The following is a 12389-nucleotide window of genomic DNA, read 5'->3' on the forward strand; positions in this document are numbered from 1 at the left end:
TGCAGCGTTTCAGCAGAAATTTATTATTTTTTACAAAAAATGTCCCTGCAGTTAGTTTTAGCAACAAAAATCATTTTTCATAAGCCTAGCTTACACATATTAATATACCTACGAGGCTAAAACTCTGCTAACTAACATTTTGAACCTTCTAAAGACTGGGTAATCTACTTCCATAAAGATCTACAGCCACGGAAACCCAAAGATGGTCATTATGAGTCGGAATCAACCTGACGGCAGTGAGTTTGGTTTTGGTTTTAATGAGTTTAATGACAGTACTAGCTGTTGTTATTTCCTAATCACAATGATGCTTCAAATCACATGGTTTCATCTTCTCACACCATAAGCACACACGGTTGGTTTTGTTGCTGCTCGTGTTTTATAATCACTGATTTTGTCAAATTTTCTGGTGGTTTTGGTACAATATTGTGGTAATTAGTATGTGTGAACCTCTATTAGTAACCTTTTTGAGAATGAAGTAATTAAAGGAAAAGAAAGAAAAAACAGGCTTTTGATCAATTACTAATAATGTTGTTATTCAATGTACAAAGATTTTATGAAACAGTTTTATTAGTAGTGTTCATATAATCTAAGAAATATTACATGTAAGCAATTTACAACTCTATTTATCACATATTGTTATATGATTAAAATTGATAATAAACATTATTAAGGTTTCTATGCAATCTACTTCCATAGTGATACTGCCTTGGAAACCCAAGGAGGGGTCGCTATGAGTCGGGTCCGATTCGACAGCACATAACAACACAACAACAACAAGGTTTCTATGGAACTCTGGTAGCGTAGTGCCTAAGGCACTTGATTGCTAACCAGAAGGCTGGAGGTTCAAACCCACCACCCACTCCTTGGAAGAAAGATGGAGCAATCTACTTCCATAGTGATACTGCCTCGGAAACCCAAGGAGGGGTCGCTATGAGTTGGGTCCGACTTGACAGTATATAACAACAACAACAACAACAACAAGGTTTCTATATTATCTGCTTTGGGAGGAGGTCCATGGGGGTGAGGAGTGACCCATAGGTTCCATGCTGGGTGACACCAACCCTAGTGACACCACTGTAGTCCATTAGGGCTCGGTTCAGTGATCTTTTATAAAACAATTGGCTGGAATTGAAAAACCTCAGTAGAAGTAAAGAGAGACAACTCTCTTTTTATTAAAGAGGTTTCAAAACATGTATTGCTGTAAAAAGAGAAGGACTCCTACTTGATTTACTCATAATAACTGTTAAAATCATTTCTAATTTTTCTTGCTTGGACATTTGCCTTCTAATCTATTGCTAATCTACGTAGGTCCATGGACCAGCAGGATCAACACCGTGGACATGGGAGCCAGATAAAATAAGACTCTCAGGCCCTTCCCCAGACTCACTGATTCTGAATCTGCATGGTAATAAGATGCCTAGCTGATGTATCTGTGCTTTAATGTTTGAGAAGCCTGTCTCCCAGCTCTACCTCCTTCCATCCCAGACAGCTGCCTGAGCAATCTTTCAAATCCTTTGTTTACTGACTGATTACTTCCCCCTCTAGAAGTGCAGGAAAAAGTGAATGGAATTTAGTAATCAATAAATATTTATTGAGTAAAAACCAAAACACCAAATCCACTGACATGGAGTTGTACCTGACTCATAGCGACCCCTCCTTGGGTTTCCGAGGCAGTATCACTACAGAAGTAGATTGCCCAAGCTTCCTTCCGAGGAGTGGCTGGTGGGTTTGAACCACCAGCCTTCTGGTTAACAGTCAGATGCCTTAGACACTTTCTTACCAGTCTAAGACAAAAGCCATATGATATATGAGGTCCCCATATCTTTTCTTGGGAGCTCTGGTAGCATAGTTCCTAAAGCATTTGACTGCTGACCAGAAGGCTGGCGGCTCAAACCCACCAGCCACTCCTCGGAAAGAAGATGGGGCAATCTACTTCTGTAGTGATACTGCCTCAGAAACCCAAGGAGGGGTCACTATAAGTCGGGTCCAACTCAATGGCACATAACAACAACAACATACCTTTACCACTTGAAACATCTCACTTTCTTTTCCCTTGCTTCTATCTATGTGGAAGATGCATTTTACCTACCAAGGCCAAATCCTTGTCTGTTTCTCTGTTTCCTTTCTAATTAGAATCAGGTTCTAGCAAATTGTCCTCTTGCTGGTACATATGAAGTACCTCCTCTCTATCTCCTCCTGTCCTTTGTTTGACTTAGGGCTCCCCAGGATGAGAAGCAGCAAAACTCCTCTTCACTCATTAACCTCCTTGCCTTACATGTTTTCTCTCTCTTCCCTCAAAGTCTTGTACTTCTTAAGAATGTTTCTTATTAAGAGCTGTTTAAGATCTTGTTCTTAAGATGTTGTTCTTCTTGAGATGTTGTTTCTGTCCATACTATTTGTCAGCTTTAGAGTCAGGCCCACATTCCAAGACAGTTTTGAAACTTGCTAGCTATCTCCTTGTGCAACTCTCTGGTGTCTGTGCTTACCGTAAAATGGAGATACTGGAATCTACATTGGAGTTACTGTGATTATCCAAGTACTTGCCACAGAAGTTGGCACAAGGGAGGCTAACATGGTCTCAGATTTCCCCTCTTGGTGGAAAGCAGAGGCTTGTTTTAAAACCACCAAATCTTTTCTGGCAAGAAACGACAGTACAATCTATGACAGAGTGATTCTATTTTTGGAAAATAACCATTGGAAATAACATACAATATGGTTAATGAATAATGCACAAGATACTCTATTAAAGCATTATTATAACAGTGAAAAAATGGAAGCAGAGAATATAAATGTCCAACAGAGAAAGTGAGCCTGCATGGGAAGTATAGAGGGGTCCCCTTGATACTGTAGAGCACAGAAAAAGAGGAATCTTAGAAACTAAGGATGGAAACGTCTGTGAAAGCTTTTAGGTTTTAACATATGAAATGGCCAGTCTTTGACCATCTTTGAATTACAAAATGGGAATTCTATCCAATGCAACATACTTGAGGACCTTGATTGCCAAATTGATAGGACATAATGCAGGTGGCAAAATGTTGTAAGAACATGCTTAAGATCTTGCTGAGTGGGAAAAGTGAATTTGGAATTGTATTCTTATGATCCCGATTATGTAAATTTATGTGCAATAGGATGACAAGAAATACGCTGAAAGGCTTAAAAATGTTAACTATTATCCGTGGTTTATATAATTATTAATATATGGCTATGACTTCCTATTTTATACTTCTCTAAATCTTATAAAATGTGGATTTTATTTTTATAACAGAAAACGTTTACAAAATAAGCATTTATAAAATAACTAAATCCAACAGTCTTCTTGATTTGCATTTACAAATTTTTCTGGAGAACTTGAATTTTAGCCTCGTTTTCTATTACCTCGCCTATCCAGTTCTTCCTTTTAAAATCCTCTTTTTCCCCTTTGCCAACTCTTCTTCCTCATTCTGTATCCTAAAAGTAAACACTGCCAAGGGTTCTTCTCCCTCTAGTCCTCTTCCGATTTTTCTTGATAATCTTGTCTATTTCCTGTCTCTTGAATATCTTCTGGACTGGAATCTGCTAAACAGTTCACCTGCACATCTAGTCACCATGTCCCAAACCTATGTCTTCATTTTTCACTTGCTCATCCATTCAGCATTTACTGGTTGCCTACCATGTACTAGATATGTGCTAAAGGCTAGGGCTACTACCTTTTTTCACTATAGTTTTCCACTCATTAAATTCAAACCTCAGAGTCACCTTTGATTTCTTTGGTTTGCATTCTTCCTACCAGTCAGCAAGTACTACATTTTGTACATGAACTTGAGTTCAGAAATACTTTTCATTTTTATGCCCTTTTTTTAATGTCCACAAATAGCATTCACTTTTGGTCTCTACTCTTTCTTGGATTATCCTAGATTAGCTTCTGAAATGATGCATTCTTCAACATGCTTTCATCCACAATTTTAATTTATTGCACACAGAGCTGTAAGATGAATTTTCTGAAAACATTGTTTAGCCCATTGCAGTATCGAGTTAAAAAAAACAGTCAATGGTTTCCCATTCCATGCCAATTAAGTACAAACTCCTCAATTTGGCAATCAAGGTCCTCAAGTATGTTGCATTGGATAGAATTCCCATTTTGTAATTCAAAGATGGTCAAAGACTGGCCATTTCATATGTTAAAACCTAAAAGCTTTCACAGACGTTTCCATCCTTAGTTTCTAAGATTCCTCTTTTTCTGTGCTCTACAGTATCAAGGGGACCCCTCTATACTTCCCATGCAGGCTCACTTTCTCTGTTTGTTTATCTAACGCTGTCTGTCCATCCTGGAGCTCTTCCATGTATTATTTTCTACTTGAATATTTTTATTCAGTCCCCAAATCCTATTCAGAAGACTAATCTTCTATAAAATATTTCCTGTTGAGTCCCTTCCCTGTTATTACTAATCCCGCTCTGCAATGAAGCCCCTTAAGAAATTATTCATCTCTCTCTTATGGTACCAACAAGATGATGTTACTGTCTTGCCTTATTCCACTGCTCCTCACTAAGCTCTGTAATTATTCTGTCGTATAACACTTTTCAAGTGTACCTGTGTACTTGTTAGTGCCCTCAATGATGTTTCTGGGTTAGTTAGTGTTACTTGAGGTTATAAACTAAAAAAAAAAAAAAAAAAAAAAAAACCTCACAAACTCACTGCTATTGAGTCAATTCTGACTCATAGTGACCCCCTTTGGGTTTCTGATGAGATAAATCTTTATGGAAGTAGATCGCCCCATCTTCCTTCCACGGAGTGGCTGGTGGGTTTGAAGCACCAACCTTGTGGTAACAGTCAAATACCTTAGGTACCACACCATCAGAGCTCCTTTACTTGAGATTAGAAGTGGGTCATGACATTCTTCCCTGCATGCTTATTGATATTTGCCATGTTGAACTTTTATCTGCTATTATTTAAATTTTAAAAATTGATACAAAATCCAACTCATAGCGACCCTTCCTTGGGTTTCCAAGGCAGTATCTCTATGGAAGTAGATTGCTCAATCTTCCTTCCAAGGAGTGGCTGGTGGGTTTGAACTGCCAGCCTTCTGGTTAGCAGTCAAATGCTTCAGGCACTACACCACCAGAGCTCCCATTTTTGGTTTTTGGTTCATGGCATTGTTACACTACTTAGTACATGAGTTCTCTAGTTAAATTATATTTAATAAGTTATATGTACAAGTTGGGAGCTCTGGTAGTGTAGTGCCTAAGGCACTTAACTGCTAACCAGAAGGCTGATGGTTCAAATCAACCAGCCAGTCCTTGGAAGGAAGGTTGGGCAATCTACTTCCGTAGTGATGTTGCTGTTGTTGTTATGTGCCATCAAGTTGGACCTGACTCATAGTGACCCCTCCTTGGGTTTCCGAGACAGTATCACTATGGAAGTAGATTGCCCCATCTTCCTTCTGAGGAATGGCTGGTGGGTTTGTACCGCCAGCCTTCTGGTTAGCAGTCAAGTGCCTTAGGCACTAGGCATCCGTAGTGGTACTGCCTCTGAAACCCAAGGAGGGGTGACTATGAGTCAGGTCTGACTCGACAGCACACAACAACAAATGTAAAAGTTATAAACAATTCAACAATATGACTTCATGAGTTCACTTGTTTAAAAACGTCTTCATTACTGTCTTAAATTCCTCCTTGGAGAACAAAGTTCTTCCCATTAATTATTAATATATATAAATAATTATAAAATATGTCAAAGCTTGAATATTATAGTTAAGTATTTGAAGACATACTCAGTACTATCTTACTGATATAAAAATAATAATCTTCAGGAATACGGATTTAACTTTATTGTATATCATATGTATAAATAAAATAGTAAGATAATGATTATGTGTCAAAAATGTGCTAGAAAAAATGTAGTATGTAGGTTAATATGAAGGAGTGGAGCCCTGGTGGCACAGTGGTTAAGGGTGTTTGGCTATTAACCCAAAGATCAGCATTTCAAACCCATCAGCCCCTCCATGGGAGAAAGATGTGGCAGTCTGCTTCTGTAAAGATTTATAGCTTTGGAAACCCTAGGGGGAGTTCCACTGTGTCCAATACGGTCACTATGACTCGCGATCAATGGCAATGAGTTTGTTTGGGGAATATGAAGGGCTTTGGGGTCAGACTCGGCTTTAATGGTTTGAACTGACTGGATTCTCAGTTCATTCATCTGTAAAATAGAGAGCCTATTACCTTCCATGATTGTAGGGAGAGTTAAATGAGATTAAATATGTTAAAGGTTAGGACAGAACCTGGCACATAGTTAATAACTATATGTATATACATACATACTTATATACATATATATATATATATACATACATACACATAATTAATAAAGATAAATAACATGGATCCAACTCATAGTGACTCCTCCTTGGGTTTCCAAGGTGGTATCACTACAGAAGTAGATTGCCCAATCTTCCTTCTGAAGAGTGGCTGGTGGGTTTGAACCACAAGCCTTCTGGTTAGTAGTCAAATGCCTTAGGCACTATGCCACCAGAGCTCCTTTTTTTCATTTTATTATGATTATAGAAATTATTTATAAGTTCCTTTATAATATATATTGTCATTTTTTTCCTTGTTAACTGCTTTACTACTCATTGAGTTTGGTTTTTTGGTTTATGTACTGGTGAGTATGACATCATTTCTAGTATTATATTTATAGGAAGAAGGAAAAAAAAAATTCCTCCTTGTGCTGCAGTAAAATCTTGGCTGAAGATACGACGAATAATAAACAATGTCAAGACCGAGAATAGTATTTAGGAAGCATCCGTAAAGCAAAACTCATGCTGCAGTTTGGCATCCCTCCCTGGCTGATGAAAGTGAAAGGGACATTCTTTCCATCTTAATCTAAAGCAAGACAAATCCTTTCCCATAGAACCTGGAGAAATTCTTACAGAAGGACAGTATGCTTTTGTACATAGTATTAATTATCTAATTAATATTCATTAATTAGAGACTTATAATGAGTATTTTGGGTAGCTAAAAAAAATAAAAAGGCCAGGGGCTCAAGCACAACAAGGACTGTGAGAGTGGCGCAGGACTGAGCAGTGTTTCCTTCTGCTGAAGGACTATGAGTTGGAGCTGACTCAATGGCACCTAACAATAACAACACAAGTACTTATTATCTGTTTCATATGGTATAATCTCATGAAAAATAAGAAACATGTGTAAAGGGGAAAATGCTGATGAATTCATTTCTCCATTAAATAAGTCATTAAACATTTATTGAGTTCCTAGTATGGTCCAGGCACTATTCTATGTACTGAAGATAAGAGTGAAAAAATTAGTCAAGGAATTCACTAATGATGATACTGATGAGAAAAAAACCAAGATAAAGATCCATAACTTTCTTAGATTTTAAGAGTCAAATTCTCTTTTGATTTGATTACCTAACAGACCACTTAAATAAACCCTGTTTTATTACACAAAATCTGTCCCCGTAGACTAATTTTAAATGATCCCCCAAAATACAAGCAGTGGCTACTGAGAGGCTCTTGATGAGGTCATATGCCATTTCTCCAATGCCCAGACACATCACACCAGACTTTATTAGTTCCTACTGGTAATATTGGGCACACTTTATTTTAGTTGTTAAGTAATAATGTCATGCTTTCCCAATTCATGTAAATACTTGGAAGTTCAACATTAATATAGTTAGTTGCTGAATGAATCTGAAGTTAGGAAATAGATTTTCACATGAACTAATTGCCATGTGGATTTAATTAGATGGGAAAACATCAAATAGATTGTTTTTCACCAAATATGAAATGGTTTCACTTTCTCTGAGTAAACCCTGAAAACAAAGAGTACCGTCCTAAGGTTTTGAAAACAGCCAGAGGGAATTGTAGGACCTATTTGGGCATTTCATACGTGATTCCCCTGAGTCTAATTTCTGAGGAAAGGTATAATACATTTCATGTATCTCTGAGGCCAAGCCACTAGGATTTGTTCGTTATCTGAAACAACGCAATTTCCTTTTTCAGATCGCTCTGATTTATTTTACCAAATGCATTCTCCTATTCAAAAATCTGTGATGCTGCCTGCACTCTGGAAGGGTGGGGACAATGTCATCTGCCCCTTCCCTCTCTCCCACAGTAACCACCCACAGCAGCAAGGCTCTTAATAAGTGCTTATGGGATGAATAAATTAAAGTCCTCATAATTACATATTGCAGAGCAAATTAAACAAGGATAATGCATTAGTTTCCTTCAACCGCTACAATTATGCACACTCACAGGTGTACACTCGCTACTCATCCTATTACAGGGTCAGCAGTTGAACAGTAACCATTTTTAAAAGTATATATATTTTTTCAAAAACTAATCTTATGGTAAAAAACATTTCACACTGATAATCTTGAGGGAAAATACTATATGGATGATAAGGAAAGTTCTAAACAATGTCATTGATCTTCTCAGCAAGGCAGAAAATGTCTTCCATTTTCTTAAAGGCAAATTACAAATATACGTTTTATAGACATGACTATATGCTAACGTCAAATATATCTTAAAAATTAACAATAAGTAACAGCCATAATCAGCCTCACAAGTCAGTATACATCCTGATGCTGAATAGAAACTTAGTATTTTTCATGAAAGGCAAAAGGCCCAGGATCAATGAATTCAACTGTTTTTGTGGCAAGATAAAGGATTAATTTCTTAAGTTGTAAATGCTTAATAAAGCATATGCAAAGTCAATTATTTTAGTAACTAATATCCCTGGCCTTTAAAATATCCATTTCTAAAAATTAAAGCATCAATGAAGCAGCTCCAATGTTTTATTTGCAAAAAACCAACAATACTGAGTCATTCCTCTGCTTTTAGCCTTAGCACTCATTCTATCTGGGAAAGGCAAATCTTCACATTGAATTACCTTAAAAAACCACTTATTTGCAGGATTCCTTCAGATAAAATCATTACTTGGTATATTTCTCTTAAATTCAAATAATTACATTTTTATTAGGATGGAGAATTTTGGACCTTTTTTTTTTTTTGTCATACAATGATATAACCCAGAAATAAGCCAGACATGTTGATATTTGTTAATAATTTGCAATATAGCCCAAAATCTCAATTCTTTAGACATCATCTAATCAAAACATCCTTGGGAAACAGTATTATCTCCATAGGAAACCATGCATAGGAAACTGATCAACACAGACTTAAGGACAAAACACCAACCATAGAAAGATTAATTTAAATAAAAACATTTTGATTCCTTGCTGCTTTTTCCTCATATAAACATCCAAACAAAACATGTGGTACCTTTTAATTTTCTGAATGAGTAGTTCCCAATCAATGTTTCCTTGGTTAGAGACAAGCTGAAGAATCTATCGAAACAAAACAAAAGAAAAAAAAAAATACATATATAGATTTGTTAACTAAATATTGAAAACTGTAACTCACCAGTAAGCAAACGCAGTCTTTATATCCAGATAATAAATCTATGCCTTGAGATCTGTAGCACAAAAAATGCAGTACTGGATTTTTTAGGAAGCTTGATAACAAATTTTAAAGCATTTTACTCTGAAATCACATAAAGCAGATCCTTTGAAAAAATGGGACAAAAAATGAAAGAAAATAAAACAAATGAAGAAAAACCCAAACCATTACCAGTGCATATGCAGGGATATCAGCCAAGCCTAGCCTTTGAGGGCTGCTGCGGAATCCTCCTTCCGGAGCATTATTCGCCACGGGCTGGCTCTCTAGCTCCCTAGCTCCAGACAGACGCAGTCTGCAAGCCACCAGCTCGTGTCTGTGTGTGTCGGGGAAAGGGAAGCAGCAAATTAGAAAAAGTCCCCGCAGTGGCGAAAAGGAAAATAAGGCGAGTGGGAGAGGGAGAGAGAGCTCACTGGCCTCAGAATTTTCGAGAATGATGACAAGCCACCCAGCTCCGCCATCATTCACTGACAATAGGATGCAGCTTTGGCTTCCGATTTAGTGGTTTGTCATAGGGGCTTCTGGTATCAAATGCCTGACAAGCATTTTAATTGCCTCTATCCAAGTGTGTCCCCAGGAGTCGAGTGTATAACCTATGAATGTCATCATCTGGCCTCCTTTGTGTTAATGCCAGACACACACACACACACACACACACACACACACACACACAGAGCGCTTAAATGAAAAGGCAGTTTTCAGGCATATAAGATTACAAATATTAAGTTTGGCTACACAAACTGGACATGACTAAGTGATAGTTTATGGCAATTTGCCGTATCCGCGTTAACAACAGAGACTCTTTAATGCTTTGTCACTGGCTGATAATCACAGTACTTAAAAAACCTGAGTATTGCACATTGTTTTATTTACATTCCAAAATAAATAAATGTGCTCATTTGAGAAATGTATATATTTTCATAGGGAAAATTTGATCTTGTAGCAGTGGTAATTACACACTTGACAATGTTTTCCTTACAAGGGAGAAAGCAGCAAAAAACAAAAAGAATTAGGAAACAAGTGTTGATGTGTGGTTTTTGTGGGCAATCTATTTTACTCCATTTACATCCAAAAGCAAAAAGGAGGTGGCAATCAGCTTGAGCACTGAGGCTTTATAGTCCCTGAGGACCAAGACAGGGCTTGAATCTTCAACAGAAGCATATCCCCTTCATGGTAGCAACTGAAATTAACAGTTGAATATCCCTGTTTTACAGTGCCCCTTGTCTAGGGAGGTTAAGCATGGAACAATTACCTGCATTAATTTCCTGGAGAAAAAAGATGGGGGGAAATGTTAATAAACAAAATAATTTTTATGGTTCTGTTAGCTCCCTACATTAGGTGAATGGAGCAAAATCAGACGTGTACCCAAAGGGCCAGCTGTGAAGAAGGTTGCTGGGAGGGAGCATCACCATGGTAACTGGAAGCAGAAAGTAAAGAGAAAAAACAAGGTGAAGGTAGAGAAGACGGAACCAGGCCTCAGTGGAGAAAAGGTAGAGGTGAATGATATGATTCATTTCTTTCCTTCTTGAAAAAATTCTCTCTACCGGTTTCACACTGTTTTCTGACTCCATTTGGATGAATCTGCCACTTCTCTTTCCCATTTTAGATCACTTGCTAATATTGCTTTCAAAAATAGTCAAATTATGATTCTTTTGAATATTATCAATGCTGCTACGCCATGACTCTGTCCACATACCTGGCTCCATCAAAACCACTCAAGGGAGTCCTCATCCTTTGTTTCACAGCTGAGACAGCTGAGGCCCAGGGAGTTAGACCAATGTAGCAAAGTGGGCTGGAGATCCAGGAGAGGCACCAGGCAAGTGTCATGACTCAGCACCGTTTCCCTTCTCTCACTAAATGGCTTTCTTTCCCTGCCGTCTCGCATTCTGTTTGTAAGCGAAAGAGATTCCAGAACATTCTTTGTCTTTGATTTTGTAAGCCTTCTTTTAGTTCTAATAGCAGTGACCTTCCTCTTTAAAATGCATTGCCACTGTTCTGAGAACTAGCTTTGCTTAATATCTGTGCTGTATTATATATGAGGTCTGCAGAACCTGAGGTAATTATGTCATGGCCTTTCTCTCTTCCCAGTTGGACAATCGGGAGCTCTGGTAGCATAGTGCCTAAGGCACTTGACTGCTAAACAGAAGGCTGGTGGTTCAAACCCATCAGCCACTCCACAGAACAAAGACTGGGCAATCTGCTTCCGTAGAGATACCGCCTCAGAAACCCAAGGAGGGTTTGCTATGAGTCGAAACCGACTGGGCAATGAATTTCGTTTGTTTTTTTGGAGGTAAAATTAAAATAAAAAAGACTGTTGTTGTTAGGTGCCATCAAGTCATTTCTGATTCATAGTGACCCTATGCACATCAGAACGAAACACCGCCCAATCCCACACCAGCTCCACGATCCTTGCTATACTTGAGCCCATTGTCACAGCCACCGTGTCAATCCATCTCATCGAAGGTCTTCCCCTCCTTCCTCTACCCTCCACCTTACCAAGCATGATATCCTTCTCCAGGGAATGGTCCCCTCTGACAACGTGACCAAAGTAGGTGAGACGAAGTCTGGCCATCCTTGCCTCCAAGGAGCATCTCGGCTGCACTTCCTCCAGGACAGAACTGTTAGTTCTTTTGCAGTCCATGGTACCTTCAGTATTCTTCACCAGCACCACAACTCAAAAGCATCACCTCTTCTTCGGTCTTCCTTATTCATTGTCCAGCTCTCACATGCATATGAGGTGATTGGAAATATCATGGCTTGTGTTAGGTGCACCTTAGTCCTCAAGGAGACATCCTTGCTCCTCAGCACTTGAAACAGTTCCTTTGCAGCCCACCTGTCCAGTGCTACACGTTTTCTAACGTCCTGACTGCTGCTTCCATTGGCCTCGATTGTAGAACCAAGCAACGTGAATTCTTTGACAACCTCAATCTTTTCTCCATTTAT

Source organism: Orycteropus afer, unplaced genomic scaffold (assembly GCF_000298275.1).
Source record: "Orycteropus afer afer isolate SDZICR_OR568_19922 unplaced genomic scaffold, OryAfe1.0 scaffold00002, whole genome shotgun sequence".
Lineage (NCBI taxonomy): Eukaryota > Metazoa > Chordata > Mammalia > Tubulidentata > Orycteropodidae > Orycteropus > Orycteropus afer.